Below are 20,511 nucleotides of genomic sequence, written 5' to 3'. Positions count from 1 at the left end.
GCTCACATGCGCACGCATAGCCAGAAACAGACTCAAGAAAGCAAGACAGAACAGAACAAAACAAATCTGTTAACCATAGATCTATGCCTTACACATGCAGCTGTTACCCCCCCCCCCCTCACCCCCCCCCCCCCCCGCCACCCCCCCCACTCACCCCCCTCCAAAAAAGAAACTGTTTCCCCCCAAAGAAAACCTGTGATTTCTACAGACTGGAAACAACCAACCCAGTTCCAGGAAAGGGAGTAATTCACCAACATTCCACACCACCACCCCACTGCCCTCCCACCATTACCTAACACCCCACCCCCACCACCCCACCCCCATCCCCTGCCCTTACCTCCTTCCTCCTGCCCTCCATCCCCCAAAAAACTATTTCACCCCACACCCCCAGAGCTACACTCTGACCCATCTCATGGCTGATTCCACAGAAGAATCTGGAGCTAAGGTGACTCTCACAACGTAAGGTGGTGTGTTTCACCATCAACTGTTACAGTGGCAGAACTTGGTATCCTAGCTGTAGTACACAAACACTATATAAATAACATGTGGGAATGGGTAAAAAAAAGTAAGACTGTGAGAGAGAGAGAGAGAGAGAGGGGGGGGGGGGGATGGGGGCAGGGGGCAGACTGATTCAGTCACAGATGATAAGAGAGAGAGAGGGGTGGGTGGGAGAGGGAGACAGGTCAAAAAGAGAGAGGTTTTATGTTTCAAGTGTCAGGCTCCTAATATATTACATGAGCACACAAACACTTTTGAGAAAACAGTCTGGTGGAGTGAGAGTGAGGGGAGAGGGGGAAGGGTAGAGAGAGGGGGAAGGGGGTGCGGGGTGGGGGTGGGTGTGGGGGCGTCTTTTTCAGCATCAACTGTACTTTTGGCATTACAAGGGCAGAAACACACAGAGGTAAAACAAAGAGTCTGGGGAGGAGACATGAAGGGAGAGGGAGAGAATATTAAATGGGGGACCCAATGACAAGAGTGAGACGGACTCAGAGAGAGAGACAGAGACAGAGAGAGAGGGGGGCGGGGGGGGGGGGCTGGTCAAGACAGACAGGGACTGACAAATGCTGGGACAGACAGACATTGGTGGGAAAACAGAGCAAGCAGACATGGATGTTGAGACTACAGAGCTATGGCAGGAAGGGCATTACAATCAGTAATTTCACATACCCCTATGAATACTACATTTATCAATCTTTTATCCAAGACAACCTCTCTGAACTCAGAGAACATTTCATTTAAAAAGTATCTAAAAAAAAAAAAAGAAGAAGAAAAAAACGAAAAGTATTATGAACATAATCAATACCACCTTTGTGTTTATTTTTTGTTTGTTTTAACACACTATGAAAATTTGTACTTCATGCTGGAGGTGTGGGGGTGTGAGGGGTGGGGGGGGGTGGGGCATGGAATAGAGGAGGAGCAGAAGGAGAAAACTAAGAAGTTTCCAGACTAGTTCACTCACTTTACCAGAACTTTCTTTCCAATCGTTTTCTTTGGAATATATCAATTACAAATCTGTGCGACAACCAAAAGCAATGATTACAACTCAATATTATGCGCAACTATACCACCCTTTCAAAGCACCCCGGAGTCAAAAGGTTTAATATGTAATGTGTATGCAAACTATGCCATGGATTTTTTTCTTCAGACCACATTGCCAGACAATCTGGTCAAGAATCTTGTCAGTAATTGTCCAATACCCTTCATGCTAATTTCTACCATGCCATGAGTTATGATATAACTGCTCTTTATCTGTTTCGCCATCATTATGAACTCATAGTACCTGTAATAAAATCACCTCATATTTAAATCAAACCAAGCCTGTGTGTTTATACATGAACTCCACATTTTCTCAAGCTTCTGCCACCCCTTGTAGCGTTGTTGTTGTTTGCTTCTTTTTTTTTTTCCACTATTTTTTTTTTAAAGAAAGAAGAAAATATGGTGAGCGACAGGCTCACAAGCTGTGTACATGTATGTGCTCCCACTTCATGCGCAGAAATCACCCAAAATAGGAGTGACACGCAACCCTATCCACCCTAAGCATGTCCCCCTGCACACACACACACACACCCTTGTCTCAATCATGACTAAGACAGAGACTGAGAGAATGAGTGGGGGCGGAGAGAGAGAGAGAGAGAGAGTTAACACTCCTTCGCATTAGCAGCTGCAATGTCAGCTCTTTCACACAAAATAAATAACCCCTTATTTACACAGAGGAGAACAGCCACCAGTTAACATGATTAAATCCATGCATCTGTTTTCCTTCTTGCTTTTTTTAACATTCCAAAATAAACTGAATAACAGCACTACACACTTTTTTCACATGTATTAAAAAAACACCAACCAGTTTTGAGAGAAGTAAATGAAATCACCACAAACAATATTTTGCTATCCACAGCCACTGAAGACCCTCAACACATAATGTTCATCGCAGTCACGTTTTCACACAATGGTCCAGATTTCACAAACAACACCCCTTCAGGAATTTTCCTTTTCAGCTTCAAGATGCGAATCATATCCAATACATTCACGTAAGCCAAGCCAGCTGGCACCACAAGCACCCCCCACAAAAAAAATAAAATAAAATAAATAAAATAAAATAAAATAAATCACACACGCACACAAGACAGCGCAGACACAACAAACTCCTCAAAACGGCACTTTCCCATACAAGTCGCCTTGCTCAAAGTGTCGTCTGCTGCGCCATCAAGTCTCCCGGCGCCGCAAAAATAAACGAGATTTGGTCATAATGGATAATAAAGAAAATCCCACTTTCTTCTTCTCACTCCCTTTTCCCCGATCCGCGTTCTCCTTTCAGGTGACTTCAGCCAAGCGATGCTGATCGTGCGGCGGACGACACGCTCCGCCACTCACAAACAGGTAGACTGGAAGAAAGGAGAAGGGGTATCCAGCCAACGCTTGCCTCGACACACGGCAGACGGGGAGAAAAAACGTACAAGGCAGACAGCCAGCCAGAAGCACAGCAGTCGAGTCTCAGCACTCACTCCCCAACTACTAGATAGACGTCTGTGGGGTGGAGTTAACTACACACTTGTCATTGTTGATGCCGTTCGTGATAGCCTACAGAACAAGTTGGCTGGAGGTGGGTTAAAAAAAAAGAAAGAAAAAAAGATGTGAGAGTTGGGGGAAAAACAAGAAATGCACTTCACCATACACCCCTTCCATTTCTCCACCCTATCCCAAGCCCCAGAAAGCCCCCACCGCTCACGTGTGCCATAATTTGTGTCCCCTCTAATCAGATTTGCCCCCAAGACTCCTTTCTTCCGCCAGATCTGGCCTATCAGATCACCAGAAACCATTTGGCTTTGGGAAGCCTTTAAAATGGTGTGACAGGCCAAGTCTTCTTTCCCATGCCTGATCTGCCAGGGACAGAATTCTTAGGGCGCACTGGCCATGCTGTGATTTGGATGGATCCATGGACATTACTGGATCCTCCAGTCTTGTGGTTTCCAATACCCAATCAATGACAGGTGCACACATTCAATGACAGGGGCACACACCATTTGGGTGAAGGTGAGAGTAAGTGATGCAAAAGCTGGGATAAAAATTAATCGGGACTAGCAACATTATACCCAGACTCAGAGCCCTTTTCGCTTATTTGCATCCCATAATAAAACATTTTCTTGGACGTGTCAATCTGTGTGCATGACAGGAGACTTGCCTACTCAGTATGATTATGGTATATCCCTGGTTCTGCCTGGCAGACACACAGACCTCACTCTGGTAACACAGAAATACTATTGTACTATATATATATATATATATGGAGAGAGAGAGAGAGAGAGAGAGAGAGGCAAAGATTTCCATATCTATAAATATTTCTTGATGTGAAAAAAAAAAAAAAAAAATATATATATATATATGATTTATAGCAGGTCAATAGTCCCATAGCCTTTTACAGCCATCAGGGCATTGAATTCATATCTACTGTACTCGATTTAGGAAGGCGGGGCCCAATCCTTACCTTCCGTCTTTTCAACCTTTCCCGACAAAGTCCCGTACCCATTCACACCTCATACCCATTCACACCCGGGTGAAGTGAAGAAAATCTGATTGAAGTGCCTTCCCCAAACACACAACATCAGGCCAGCAGAGGGCTTGGGGTGGGAGGTGGAGAGGGCTTGGGGGTGTGTGGATTGAACCCTGACCACCGAAACCAGACCACTGGCTGAGGATGACTTGCATTCCCTGATGTCTCCCAACATACAACAATGCTGCCTTCTGGTGTCTCCTCTCATGTGATGTTATTCAGATGATGTCAGTGTGACATAAGACTCTCCAGCAGGGAGGCTATTCCTGTTGCTGGCCAATCACCTGGGGTGGGCGTGGACATGACTGTAACTGCTTAATAACCTACCACCCCAGTACTTAATTCACCACCACCCTGCCTAATTAACACTGGTCTGAGGCAATATGGCAACCCTGCCATTGGCCCAGTTCAGCTGTTGTAATCTTCCTGGGGCCAGAGCTCTACTTGATTCAGCCTGACAATCACAACAGCTGCACAGACAATGTTTGTTGTGTTCCCTCCCTCTACACTGCTGTACAATGTGCTCCCTCTACACTGCTGTACAATGTTTGTTGTGTTCCTTCTACACAGCTTACACTGTTTATTGTGTTCCCTCTACACAGCTCGATTATGTTTGTTGTGTTCCCTCTTCACAGCTGTGCAATGTTGTGCTCCCTCTACACTGCTGTACAATGTTGTGCTCCCTCTACACTGCTGTACAATGCTGTGCTCCCTCTACACTGCTGTACAATGTTGTGCTCCCTCTACACTGCTGTACAATGTTATGCTGCCTCTACACAGCTGTACAATGTTTGTTGTGTTCCCTCCCTCTACACTGCTGTACAATGTTTGTTGTGTTCCCTCCCTCTTCACAGCTGTGCAATGTTTGTTGTGCTCCCTCTACGCAGCTGTACAATGTTTGCTGTGTTCCCTCTTCACAGCTGTACATTGTTGGTTATGTTCCCTCTTCACAGCTGTACATTGTTGAGTTCCCTCTACACAGCTGTACAATGTTTGTTGTGTTCCCTCTACACAGCTGTACAATGTTTGTTGTGTTCCCTCTTCACAGCTGTACAATGTTTGTTGTGTTCCCTCCCTCTGCACAGCTGTACATTGTTTGCTGTGTTCCCTCTTCACAGCTGTACAATGTTTGTTGTGTTCCCTCTACACAGCTGTACAATGTTTGTTGTGTTCCCTCTACACAGCTGTACAATGTTTGTTGTACTCCGTCTACACAGCTGTACAATGTTTGTTGTGTTCCCTCTACACAGCTGTACAATGTTTGTGTTCCCTCTACACAGCTGTACAATGTTTGTTGTGTTCCCTCCCTCTACACAGCTGTGCAATGTTTGTTGTGTTCCCTCTACACAGCTGTACAATGTTTGTGTTCCCTCTACACAGCTGTACAATGTTTGTTGTGTTCCCTCCCTCTACACAGCTGTACAATGTTTGTTGTGTTCCCTCTACACAGCTGTACAATGTTTGTTGTGTTCCCTCCCTCTACACAGCTGTACAATGTTTGTTGTGTTCCCTCTACACAGCTGTACAATGTTTGTGTTCCCTCTACACAGCTGTACAATGTTTGTTGTGTTCCCTCCCTCTACACAGCTGTACAATGTTTGTTGTGTTCCCTCTACACAGCTGTACGATGTTTGTTGTGCTCCCTCTACACAGCTGTACAATGTTTGTTGTGCTCCCTCTACACAGCTGTGCAATGTTTGTTGTGCTCCCTCTACACAGCTGTACAATGTTTGTTGTGTTCCCTCTACACAGCTGTACGATGTTTGTTGTGCTCCCTCTACACAGCTGTACAATGTTTGTTGTGCTCCCTCTACACAGCTGTACTATGTTTGTTGTGCTCCTTCTACACAGCTGTACAATGTTTGGAATACATGTTTCCTGTATATAGCTGTTCACTCTTTTGTGTGTTCCCTCTGTACAGCCACCTAACAGAAAGGCTCGGCATGAAGATGAGTATGTTCCAAATAATCCGTGACACACACACACACACACACAAAGCGAAGAAATTAAATTTAAAAAAAAAAAAAAAAAAAAAAAATGGAAGGAACTAATGTTCTGTGCAGTCCGGGAGAGACTTGGCAGGGGAACACCCACTGAATAGTTCCATGTCTTGATTGTGCTTGGCAGAGTCAAGAAACATTTCTTTTTTTACTGTTATTATTTAATCTTGGACACATTGTGTTTGTATGATACCAGTGCAACAGAAAAATTGATATATGCATGGAGACGCCCCTCACCCCACCCCCTCCAAAGAAAGTGTAGCAATGCATGGAAATATATGTGTATGTTTCCATGGATGTATTGCTACAAAAGAAATGTAAAATATACCATGCATATAGTTTACAAACCCCTCACATACACAGGACAGGCTTTGCATGTGCGCGCGCACACACACACACACACAAACGCGAGGATGCGCACACACACACAAACATGCACACACAAACACAAAAACGCACATGCACGCACACACACACACACGCACACAACCTCACAAGCCTTTCAAAAACACCAGCCCCAAACTGTCCTCTCCCCACCTTTCTGTCGGAACAGACTGGGACAGCACAGGTGTGAAACATCCTTCCCACTCATCATCACAGCCCAGCACTGGACACAGATCAGCCCCACACCAAATGATTCACTGTGGCAGCACAAAACAACTGTGCCCATCACAGCAGTAAATCTGGCCACCAGCAGTAGTAAATCTGGCCACCAGCAGTAGTAAATCTGGCCACCAGCAGTAGTAAATCTGGCCACCAGCAGTAAACCAGACCAGCAACAGTGGACCCCACATTCCGCTCTTTACCTGACAAGTCCATGTGGGTCATGTTCTTTTCTTTAAAATAAAATGATATAAAATGATTGAGGCAATTCTGGAGCTGATGCACAAACTTACTGAGTAAACATATTTATCTTTTCTCTCTTCATCTTCTTGGGAATCCCCAAAATGTTAAATGTTACATGTTTGTCTGAGTGTGTATGTCTGAAGTATCCATATCAACCCCCCAAAATTCCCAAATAATAATGTGAAAATAGTTATCAAAAATTAATGATTGATCATTTGATGTCAGCGGCATTACTAAAACAGAATAAATTTATCTGAAACAGAACAAGGAAAGACTTTAGGGTGCCAGCATAGCTCTATCATTTGAGCACCACACTCCCGTTCAGAGAATTTGAGTTACACCTTCCAGTCTCCAACATAAAAACTGGCTGCATTCAGAAGATTATTTAGTTTAAACTCTTGGGACCCCAAACATAAAAGAATGCATTCTCAATGTCCATTTTAAGCATGTGTTGTTCAAGTGGTCTCAATGACAGATAAGACAAGCCAAAACAAGACATGTTTATCTCAGGAAACCCTGTGGAGCACATGAAAATGTAACATATTTCATGTACTAATAGAAAATAATAGTTATTTACACTGGCCATACCAACTGTTTGGTGAAGAGTATACATGTGTTGGCTGGGTCCCCTTCCGATTCCCCGCCCTTCTGAGATGGTCATTCCGGGCAGAAGTACACCACATAAGGTGGGGGTCACAGTCATGATCTGGACTTATGGCTCTTACTGCTGCTGGTCAAGCACCTGCCTCGCAGATGCGGTGTAGCGTTTATGGATTTGTCCGAACGCAGTGACGCCAGCTTAAGAAACTTACACTGAAACTGAAACTGAGTTGAACTTGACTTAGAGAGGGGGGGAAAAAAAAGTAATCCTGGGCCAAAACTGGCGTGGCAACATCTTCACCCAGGTCAGCCCAACTCGCCGCTCCTAGGAAGCTAACTATAGACGTGCTGATGCTATTCCCGTGACACACAGTTGAAGTGCTCCACTCAAAAAAAGCCACTGGCTGCAGCGTGAAGGGACAGGAAACCACTGTTAGAGGAAAGGTGGGGGAGGAGGAGGGGGGGGGGGGTGCTGAAGGAACGATACGAAGGGAGAGCGCAGGGAGAAGAAACGTGTACGTGTACAGTAAGGGGGTACACACACACACACACACACACACACACACACACACACACACACACAGAGTTGCTGAAAGAGAGAAAAGTGCAGGACGCTGTAATTTCGAGTGAAGACACCGAAGGGGCACAGGGGGAAGAGGGCGGACTGAAGTAGCAGTGCTGAGGGAGATGGGCGCGAGGAGAGACAGACACACAGTCGTGAAAAGTAAAGACTGGATGCTGAACAGACACACAGACTCCGGCAGACACACACACACACACCACACAGAGAGAGAGAGAGAGAGAGAGAGAGAGAGAGAGAGAGAGAACGGAACAGACAGGCAGTCACACAAACACACCGAGACAGAAAGAGACCAGAACGTACAGTTTACCAGAGGGTGCGACGATACACAGTGATAACTGGCGATACTGCAAGTGTACGCGCGCGCAAGCAAGCAAGCACACACACACACACACACACACACACACACACACACCAGAGAGAGAGGGGGGTGGGGCAGACCAGGACAGATCACGAGACACGAAATAAAAAGGTATATAAATATGTTAAATATATGTTACCCACTGACACACGCAAAGACCGACAAAACAGTGAGCAAGTACACTGCAGCACAGTTACATCTTCCACCTTGACCAACACTTAAAGGGTGATGTTTGTAAGGGAGAGCGGGAAGAGGGGCGTGAGCTGGGAACTTGGGGAGGGTGTGGGATATATATCCAGGAGAAGGGGAGGTGGACGGTGGTGGGGGCTGAGGAGGAGGGGGGAGGACAGAAGTCACCCAGGCGTGACATGCAGGGGGTGGATGGGGAGTGAAGCGTGATCGTCCACGCCCGCTGCCCTCACGCTGAGGCTGAGATACATGTGGTGGACAGCCTGTCATCACCACCTCCACCACTCACACCCCACCCCACCCCACCCACCACCACCACCACCACCACCACGCCACACGAAAACAACAGCCAGCAAATCACATGGCTTTACGCCAGGGTCGTCCCTCTGGGTTTGTGGACGAGGCAGAAGACGCGCTATAAAGACTTAGTCAGCAGGACATGACGATGATAAATTCTTATAGACTTCTCCAGTGCTTTTGACAAAGTGAAGCAAGATCTCAACTCAAAACACTTTGATACATAACTGGCAAGCTCCTAAATACAGATCAGCAACTTTCTTCTGGACAAGGGGCAGGTGCGGTTTGTCAGCAGATGGAGTTCCCACTTCATTCCAGCAGACTTAGGGGTTCCTCCAAGGTTAAGTCCAAGGACCCAACCTCTTCCTGCTGAACTTGAACGACCTGCCAGCAGGACTGTTTACCTCTGCTCGATGGTACCTTCCGCCATACAGATGGGACCAGCTTCCCTCACAACTGAATCTGCACAAGAATTCTGGGAGTCTTCCTGGGTGGAGAAAATGCCAGCAGATTTTAAGAAGCCTCCTTTTTCCGCATCTCCAACTTGACAGGTGGTGGCCAGAGTGACTACAATATACAAGGTCTGCCGATGACCTTCTGGCAACTTCCCACCTACAATCCAATCCAGATTCATTCAGTGAGATCTCTGAGAACACCCCCCAACTTCCCGAATTCTGGATGGACGTTTTTCTTCAAATATATTTCAGACTGACCAAACCAAAGATGGATCTATTTGAGAAGAAATAGTCTGTGAACGAATAAAATGCAAGTTTCCCTCCCTCTCTTTTTGTACACATGTATACATGTGCACTAACACACTAACACACACATGCACACATATGCACATACGCACACACATTCATACACCCACTCTCTCCCTCTTCCTTACACACTCAGCAGACACATGACCACAGTGCATACATGTATGTGCGCGTGCACACACACAGGGTGCACTTGTCTGCATGCACGCGTGAACACACACACACGCGCGCGCGCGCACACACACACACACACACGAACACGCACAACTGCATTTTTGTTTTGTTTTTCAGTTGAAAACCTATTCTCTCACAGGCCAAGCCTCATCAGCCTGGCACATTGTGTGTACATGTGCCAAAACGGATGCTCCTGCGCTTTTTCTGTGGATCGTGGCCATTGCCAGCGGCTGCACTTTTCTTCTTTCGACTGCCTCCCTGAAACCCTTCCTTCTGTTCGCAGCACTCATGGTCACTGTCATCGCTTGGCACACAATGCAACTCGCTCCATGTCTGTCGGTCTCGCTCTCAGAACTAGTCCTACATCTCTCTCTCTCTCTTTATACCAATCTACCCTTCTCGTCTTTGCTTTGTTTCTCGTTTTGTTTGTTCACTTGCTTAAAATCTTAATTTCTTTCGTTGTTCTTTTCTCCACGATGTTTTTTTTTTCCCCCTACCCACCCCCTCCCTTTTTTTAATTTTTATCCAATCCCACGCCTGGGTAGAAAGGAAAAAAAAAAAAAGCGTTGTATACAAGCTTATCATTGCCCTGGTAAAATATGCCTTATTTCGTTTTGTCTCGCCTCCTATCCCCCAGAGACAGAGACAGACAGGAGAGAGAGAGGGGGGGGGGGGAGAGGAAGAGAGTGAGAGAAAGGGAGAGTGGGAGGGGGGAGTTGGGGGGGGGGGGGGGAGACTGACACATTCTCCATCGTATTGAGGCTACAATATAATATCAGCACACACACACACCTCTCTCTCTCTCTCTCTCTCTGTGTTATGTCACTAAGCAAGCAAGTCTGTATGTGTTGCATATTATTAAGATACTGAGACGAGAGGGTAAGGAAAGACAAGACACAGAACGGTGGGGACGGGAGTGGGGTGGGTGGGAAGAAGAGTGAGAGAGAGAGAGTGAGAGAGAGAGAGAGAGAGAGAGAGGGAGAGAGAGATAGTGTGTCTGTTTCTGTGTCCGTGTGTGTTTGTGCACAAAAGTAACTGTGTGTGTGTGTCACTGTGTGTCTGTGTGTGTGTGTGTGTGTGTGTGTGTGTGTGCGCGCGCGTGTGTGTATGTGTGCTTTTGAGTATGATGTATGTGTACGCACAGCAACAGTCTTTTTGTCTATTTTAACATTTTCTGTGTATCCACATGACTCCACATGGGATAAGACGGACACACTCTCTCACCTTGACTTCACAACATATAAAATATAGTTAACTGGTTTGACTGCATATGTCAAGTCCAAATTGTCTGCACATCTATCACTGAGGAAGAGGAGACTTGAGGCTGCAGTATGTGTGTGTGTGTGTGTGTGTGTGTGTGTGTGTGTGTGTGTGTGTGTGTGTGTGTGTGTGTGTGTGTGCATGTGCATATGTACATGCATGCATTTGTGTGTGTAACTGTACGCATGTGTATGCACTGTATGTGTGTGCGTGTGTGTGTGTGTGTGTGTGTGTGTGTGTGTGTGTAATTACTGTAAATATACTGAGATCTCATAATGTGTATAATGTACATAACACTCTGAACTCAGATTGTTCTTCATGTACAGGGGTACATGTACCCACAGAGGCCAGTATGCACAGAAGATGACTTTTTTTTTTTTTTTAAATCAATCCTTCAGCATCAAAGAAACTACTACTCAGCTTCTTCATATACCATGCACACCACAAAGTATAACTTTAGTCTGATCCATTGTACAAAATACAAGACACACAGAAAAACAAACAAACAAAAAAAAACCCAAGGCAAAAAGCAACACCAGCCATGGAGAAGTCTCCACCCATACCACAGTGGTGTGAAAGCCACCCAGGCCCTACCGCTGATGTCAAAGTGGCCTTCACCTCTCCACCTCACCTACCCTGGGTACTATCCTCTCTCCTGTCATCCCACACCCTTTGTAACCCCAGAAACCCCCCTCCAGCCCATCCACCCGGATCTACCATCAACCCCCCACGCCCTCCTCTCTGACTTGATGACAGCCTTGTGCGACTTTGATCCTGGACTACCTCTGAGCTGTCGGGGTTCTACATTGGCTTCAGGCGATCTGGACAGGGACAGCCTCTCTCTCTCTCTCTCACACACACACACACACACACACACACACATGCTCATGCATGCACACACACGCGCGCGTACACACACACACATGTGCCAGTGTGTGTACTGACATAAACACATCTATTACACATCTGTAATGTATATGCGTGTATATGTACACATGCACATGTGTGCACACAGTCACAGTCATACACACACACACATCATGTACACACACACACGCCATTAACACATAACACAAGCATTCATTCCCTCTCTCTCTCTCTCTCTCACACACACACACACAAACACACACACATAGAGTAATGTCAATGCTAATTGAACCTAGTCCCTAAAATAGAAAATAGTATTAAAAAAAGAAGAAAAAAAAGAAGTAAAATTAAAAAAACTTTCCTCCTTGTGGTTTTCCAGGCTGTCACAACTTATAAAAACCTAAACCATCATCTAAGATTCTTTGGGTTTTTTTTTTTTTTTTTCAAACAAATAAAAAATCAAAGAAATGTATAATCAATGTGGATTATATAGTATAAGTATAAGCTGACAGACAGGTCTTCACTGTCACCCAGTCTGGCTGCCAAAACTGCAGCAAAGTGCTGTTACTGAACATGGACACAGTGTCCAACATCGAGTCCAAATGTGAACTCAAATGGGCTACAGCCTATCCCACCAAGTTACAAAAACAAAACAAAACAAAACAAAACAAAAAAAAACCAACCCTGGGTTTTTCACTGACTTTTGTGTTTGAAATTACAGGGGTGGGGGGTGGGGGGTGGGGGGTAAGATAGATCTGTCTTCCCTGGGTCACAATCAAAGGGGGTGGGGGGTAATCTTACAGGTTTCAAACCAGTGGTTAAATGTGTATCACTTTGGGGGTAGACCCGGTAGTTTGGGTACAACTACAAGCTCCACTCAAGGGGAGTTTGAACTTTTTGAATGAGTTCCTGACATGTTTTGAGGTTACTCAAGGGGAGTTTGAACTTTTTGAATGAGTTACTGACATGTTTGGAGGTTACTCAAGGGGAGTTTGAACTTTTTGAATGAGTTACTGACATGTTTTGAGGTTTACATACATGTACATAAAATATACACATGTATTATGATGTATACATGTGCATGCATGAATAAATGTTCACATTTATCTCTGAGAACACACAATTTTACACACACACACACACAAATATATATATATATATATATATATATATGCACGCATACGCATCCTTGCATATATATATATATATGCACGCATACGCATCCATGCATTCACTAGCATACACATGCACATGTAAAACTACACAAACTTGCACAAACTATTATACAAATAAATACACTAAGGAAATAGCTGAACACATGGAGGAACAGCTGAACAGTTGATACCAGCTCATTGTGAAGAAAAGCCCCAAGCAAAAAACATTAATTATAAGAAAAAGAAGTTTATGGCAAAACTAATCTGGTAGAGCAGATCTGTGTTGATAGCTCGCTGCCACTTAATGTTCTTTCACTAAGTTATCTTTGGTGAAGCGCTGCTCCTTTGAATCTTTTCTTTGATGCTTCTGCGTGCATGCGCTGAAGCACCCGCAGTCACTTGTAGAGCTGTCGTACAGAGAGGGATTTGACAAGTATTCCTCCTTTTATTCTTTCTTTTCAGCAACTATTCTTGGTTTTCAGGGATGCGCAGAATGGTTAAGATACTAATCCACCAATACTACCAATACAGAGAGTCTGTGAGGGTCTGGGTTCAACTCCCACAATCGCCCTTTCTCCCAAGTTTGACTGGAAAATCAACCTGTGCGTCTAGCCATTCGGACCAGACGATAAGCTGAGGTCCTGTGTGCAGTATGCACCTGGTGCATTGAAAAAGAACCCATGGCAATGAGAGTTATTGTCCTCTGCAAAATTCTGTAGCAGAAATCCACCCTGATAGTTACACAAATACAACTGTTAAATTCATTATCATCAAATATAGCTTGTCCGTAAATTTCAAGACAAGATTTTTCAAACAATCTTCTGATTGTCATGATAATGGAGTTAAACAATTGCAGGCTAACAGCACCAATGACCAATCTAACGAATTTTGATGACAAAAACAAAACAACCTTTTAATGAAAATTAACAAAATAAAGAGAGGGAGTTTGGGATGAGGGGCAATGTAAACCCTTAAAAAATAGCAAAGGGGGTCATTTGAATTCACAACAGGGGTCATTTGAATTCACAACAGGTGTCATTTGAATTCACAACAGAGGTCATTTGAATTCAATCCATGGGAAAGGCACTTCTTGAACCTGACAGGACTCAAATGTCACTGTCGCTGAGTCAGTCAACTAAATTCCCACTATGTAGGCTCAAGAAATACCACTGACAATAACATTACCAGTACTATCTCTGCATGTGGAAAAGATCATGTTACCAACACTTCCCAAAGCTGAAGGGTGACAATCAAAACAGGTCCAAAATAAGACGCAGAAATATCTGGCACCCTCCACACCCAGACCCCGCCCACTCCCCAAAAAAGAGAAGTAACAGCAGCCGATAAATATTTAATGTATAAACTTATGCTTTGGGGGCTTTGTCCTTAAGGGTGTTGGTGCCAGGAGCTGGTAGGTCGTTAAACTCCACACACACCTTTGGGGATCCAAAAATGGCTACAAGGGAGGCTACTTTTCTGATCATGCACTCAGTTACACTGACAGCAACACACAATTCATACACGTCAGGGAGCAATACCAAGAAGCTCCATCACTGATGCCTGACACAGGTGTCAGCGCTTGCTATCTCACGTCGAGCATGTTAATCATCAAGTTTTGTGAATGAGGAGTTCAGCTTCTCTTTTCTTAAAAAAAACTTTAAAATAAATGAAAGGAAAGACTTGTTCAAACTGAGTTCACAAACTGCTCAACAGTTCATTCTTAATTCTTTAAACTGTTTCTTTCGTTTTCAAATTCAGTTTTTTTAAGTCATCCACTCACTTGCCTACCTGAATCACTCATTCATTGATTTTCTTTCTAATATTCAATGATGTGAGGGGTTTTTGTTTTGTTTTCGATTTGTTTGTTGTTTTCTTCTCTTTTTTTCTTCTCTTTCTTTTTTCAATAATTTAATAGTTTTTCCAACACAATCTGCTCGACTAAAAAAGTAAAATGAATCATTACAGGGTCCTTAAGTTGTTTATTGTATCTTTTAATTCTACTAAATGAGGTTTTCTTGACAACTTTATACAGCATTTATTTGCTGCATGATTGCATTTACCATGGACACACACAATAACACATGCATAAACTGAGAACCAAAACATAAGGTTATCACATGGACTCACATTGTTTGCAAACACACACATTAGCCAAAAAATAAACACTATTAAAATAAGGAGGATTAACATTTAGTACAGATCTATCCCTTTCTATAATGTAATAATTCTCATAGATTTGGACACTGTAACTAGTGTAAGCTATATTGGCATCAATTTTAGACAACCACCGAAAGGGTAATAATCCACTACAGACAACTTCAGACTTGCTAGAAGAATTAGAAATGTACTCTGTCAAGTCTCAAGACTATAAGTATAACCAGTATAAGAGACATAAAAGATTAAAGATTCTTACTAACTGTGCATACCCCCCCCCCCCAGCCCCCCTCCCGTCTGCTCCCGACTTCCCCCCACCCCCACCCCCCACAAACATACCACCACCACCACCACCACCACCACCACCAAATCCCCATAGCATTCTCTTTCCTTCAGTCTCATCATTATCAATATTTAAAATAACAATTCAAGTGAAAAATAATGTAAATGCATCCTAAGATAAACATGACATTGACAGTTTCTGAGTACAACAAAACCCCACTACAGTTGTACAAATCAATAAGACCAAAATAATATAATAATCATAATAAATAAAACAAAATTTCAAACCTACAGTAATGAAGAAAATGTAACCAAGAGAGGCAAGGCTTTCGAGACTCACTAGTGATACTGATAGCACTTACACACACTTTATCCGATAAAGGAACCATGAAAAGAGAGAGAATGAGAGAGAGAGAGACAGAGACTGTTAATGTGTTCTGTATCAAATACTATTAAGCTTTGGGGGGACAAAGAAGGGGAGGGGGCGGGGGGGTCTTTGGAGTGGGATCGAACAAAGCACGTTACCAATAGAAACAAGAAGGCCTACACTACACAGCGCTAAAATACATCTAGTTGCAAGAAACCAAAATTAGTATTATGTTTGTTTTTTTGCGCAATAAATTGATTACTGTACTTGAGGTGATAACATCATTTAAATCATGTTATTTTGATGTATCTCAATTATCTAAGAAATTCTTTCAAATTTGCAGTTAAGGAGATGCTGCTATCACCTCAGGCACACCACAACGTGTTGCTGTTTTTTTCAAGATCTGAACAGACCTGTGTACGCTCCCAAATTTGGAGAATTTGCATTACTTTAAACTGTGAACAGGAAAAAACCATGTCATGCCGTATTCAAACCCCAACAAATGTTCAGGCAACTGGGAAGAGCCCAATTATAATTTTTGGGTCTGGAGTCTCAACGAAATAAAAAAACAACTTTCATGATCCAGAAATACAGCTTGATCCGGAAGACTTACAACCTACTACTGGTATTGACTCATTGACAGTAAAAAAAAAAAAAAATTCCCACTATGTTTAATCAAAATTGGTTTGGCCAGACAATCTTTCCAGAGAAACACAGACATTATTATAATGATATATACACAGACAACCAAAACCCTGGTTTATTATATACACTCACTTTGTTTCCACATGCAAGTCAAAAATCACAAAGAATAAAGATGACTACACACTTATCTAAGCACCTATCATGATCACACACATCCAAACAGTCAGCACAGTAATTATAGCTAATGAAGAAAACATGAAAAATCACGGAGACAAATGGAAATTTCATGAAGCACCTATCATCATCAAATACATACAGTCAGCACAGTGATAATAATACTGAGACATGTTACTGTTTTTCATCAATACAATTTTATACTATTACTGGTGCTTGCCATAGTATAAAAGCTTCTACTGCATTTGTCTTCCTCTAGTTTACAGCCATCTGAGCGGCAAGCATACCAAAACTACAGCTTCTTTGAGTGTCAGTGTATTGCACTGATCTATTCTGTGTGTGTGTGTGTGTGTGTGTGTGTGTGTGTGTGTGTGTGTGTGTGTGTGTGTATTCATGCCTCTGTGTGTGCATACAATGCATGTTAAAAAAAATAGCAGCTGTGTGTGTGTGTGTGTGTGTGTGTGTATGTGTCTGTGTCTGTGTCTGTGTGTATTCATGCCTCTGTGTGTGCATACAATGCATGTTAAAAAAAATAGCAGCTGTCTTACAATTCTGATATTTGGTAATTGGCTACACACATTCCAGTGCATTTCTGGGTGCATTAATGCTAATTAAATGCATTATACTGCCACAGAAACATGTAAGGGAATGTATAGCATTTGCATCATCTTTAAGTTGAATCAACTAATTCTACAGGTGAAAAATGTAATTCAACTAGTATGCTGAGAAAGGAGAGTAAGGAAAAAACAGGAGATGATGATCTGTAACATAAGTTACACAGTTCCAAAAGTTGTTAACCCCAAAGGATAAGCTTCTTTTTTAAAATTCCAACAAAATTCATTAAATTTCCATCAGTTTACAAAAAAAATTACATACAACTATAAAAACAACAACAAACAAACGAAAAAGAAGCTAATCCACAACATGAACCATAAAACGCAACAGCTAAACACCACCCAATATACAACAGGCAGGTGACACATTCTCTATAAAATGTGTAATTTTCAGTCCAGGAAAATTATCCTGTTTAAGGTGAGGGGCAAGACAAGAATAAGGACTTCTGTTTCCATCTACAATCATTTAATTTTATCATTAGTCAATAATATGTAGAATAACAAAAATTTGCACAAATTTCCTGATCATCCTTGTGTCTGATCTCAGTCCGAGGAATCACTGGCTTGACAAGGGAGGCAACTGCTGGGGGAAAATGAGTCACTTGTTACAACGGATTGCCTCCCATCTCATCCGTTGTTTGGGGGGGCGGGGGGGCGGGGAGAAGATAATAATTATGGCAGAGATGATATGCATAGAATAGCTTGAAGCAAAACTAAAAACAATAAAATTAAGTGCCAGGTTTCATCTCACATTTACAGCTCTTATTATTTCTAAGCAATTAAACTGGAAATTGGCAAACTGACCATGTCATCGGATTTTATTTTAATGCACATGATTGTTTACATCAATTACAACAATTAAAAATAAATAAAAAAAGGCAAAGAAACATTTTTTTTTAACAACTAATAATAATGAAAGGAAATGGAAAGACCATATCTTGAGACTGGAAATGTATTAGTATCCAGAAGACAACCAGCATCAGTTGAAAAAAATTGAAACAATAGTAATAAAACTAGTAAAACTAAAAGAGAGGAAGGATACAAACAAAGGCATAAAAAACCCCCACTAAAACATGAAGAGAAGTTCTCACTGAAACACGAACGTATTATGACAATGAGATAGCAGACATCCTCCTTAAGACTGTTGCTGTGTTGGAACATGTTTTCTTTCAACTTACGAATGAATTACACCAGGAATCAAGAGGGAAAATTATGTATTTCAACATATAGGTAGATAGATGGATAGACAGATAGATAGATAGATAGATAAACAAAGAGACAGACAGAGAGACCAATAGATACATATATAAAGATATAGATAGAATCATAAATAGATAGATGCACTAACTACTACCAGTGTGAAATATCTTCTGGATAGTAATCAAGAATTATCTCTGGGTTTTTTGTTTGTTTGTTTGTTTTTTGTTGTTGTTTTTTTTAATCAAAAAGGACACTCTATGACTGTGATAAAATGGCAAGAGCATGCATTGAAATCCCCCCATCCCTCACACCCCCTGATGTTCTTCCCCCTTCCACCCCCCTCCCCACCAATATAAATGGATGGGATGCATTCTATAAATAAGCTGTGTGGCTTATTTGCTCAAGCCAGTTCCAACTACTCACTAGTAGAAGGACTACTACTGACTGAAAGTGAATTTTAAAAAGTAAGTAATACACAAGTAGTCAGTCTGAGTTACCTTTCTGAAGTTGATCAATCATGAGCTGACAAACAGAAAAGGTAGATCTGTTGAGTGTCCAGAAAGGGTTCCCACATCCATTTGGTGTGGGAAAATTCATTTGTAACCTTTAGAAGACATGACAGAACCCTATCAAGTGTGATAATCATAAAAGGACAGAACACACATGATACTTCTTTTCCTTTCTGCCATAATGAAATAGCCATACACTGACCAATGCAATTTTTATTCATTTACTCAAGTGCTATAACTTTTGTTTGGGTGATGGGTTACACTTTTTTTTTGGGGGGTGGGGGGGTGGGGGTGGCCTGCCTGATCAACTGCACTGTTGTGATAACAGTGGCATTACTCCCACACCGCTCGTCCTGAGTCCACTATACACAGCCACACCCAGGCTCATTTGCCGTAGACCTGATACTTAATACTGACAGCCAAGAGAGAAGTACTGATGCTAGGTGGCCAGGAGGTCTCACACCAGAAGAGACACTGCACTGCGACAAAGTCACTTTGGTGGTGCTCAGGTGTGCCTGTTGTGATTCCAGACACTCGGCACACCCACCTATCATTGTAAGCCCCATACTGATAATAATCCCTTGGTCACAAAGTCAGAGTGACTGAGTGTCTTCTCAAAGTGGTGACCACCACCCTGTCCCTCCAATGACAGCCCCCAAATGAACAGCATAACAGGACACTGCATGACACTGTCAGTGTGTGTGTGTGTGTGTGTGTGTGTGTGTGTGTGTGGTGTGTGTGTGTGTGTGTGTGTGTGTGTGTGTGTGTGTGTGTGTGTGGTGTGTGTGTGTGTGTGTGTGTGTGTGTGTGTGTGTGTGTGTATTCATGACAGACAGAGAGATATAGAATGAGAGACTGCAAATGTGCATGTACATGAGCACAAACATGCATGCATAACTGCATGTGTGACACAATTTAAATGTGAATGCCTGCATGTACACTCATGCATATGTATATATATGTGCTTTTCCAAACATGTGTATCTTTACTATATGAAAAAAAAAAAATGACAGGAAATAGTGGAATGTCAAATAAAGTTTCACTTCCTTTTTTCTTTGGTCCCAGTCTTTTTAACAAAGTAAAAGTGAAGAGAAAAGGGTTGAAGTCGGGTATTTCAATGGAAGTGTGGTTCTGCTGGGGTGGTTTCCAGTTCATTTGATTGGTGGGTTCTTTTTATCTTAGGGCACATGATCGGTCCGAACCTCTCCGCACTGTTTGATTGGTTTCCATCAATGCGGGGGGGGGGGGGGGGGCCTGGTCAGGTCAGCAGAGTAGGTGTGGTCACTGGGGCATGAGGGGAACATTTAGTCAGAACTCTTGCTGTCAAATACGCAAGAAGGAATTCTCAGCATTTCCCAAGTTAAACTTCTTCACAACCCAACATAGCCTGCGCATTAAGCGCCAGGTGTGTCCATCTCGAAAATAGGAC

General features: G+C 42.9%; 1 protein-coding gene across 4 annotated transcripts in view; it reads right to left on the bottom strand.

The window, feature by feature from the left end:
* Positions 1-20,511, bottom strand: part of LOC143277468 (rho guanine nucleotide exchange factor 11-like) — a 266,699-nt gene that overhangs the window by 245,754 nt on the left and 434 nt on the right. For 3 of the 4 annotated variants that reach the window (XM_076582307.1, XM_076582303.1, XM_076582305.1), the window contains exon 1: positions 2,370-2,838. The exons of the other annotated variant lie outside the window; for it this stretch is intronic. The gene's annotated coding sequence lies outside the window, so the exon portion shown is untranslated. Of the gene's footprint in view, positions 1-2,369; positions 2,839-20,511 lie in introns of those variants that run through there. 4 annotated transcript variants of the gene reach the window in all.

Source organism: Babylonia areolata, chromosome 34 (assembly GCF_041734735.1).
Source record: "Babylonia areolata isolate BAREFJ2019XMU chromosome 34, ASM4173473v1, whole genome shotgun sequence".
NCBI lineage: Eukaryota > Metazoa > Mollusca > Gastropoda > Neogastropoda > Buccinidae > Babylonia > Babylonia areolata.
Note: the sequence above shows the minus strand (reverse complement) of the source record. Positions and strands in the feature narration are given on the sequence as shown.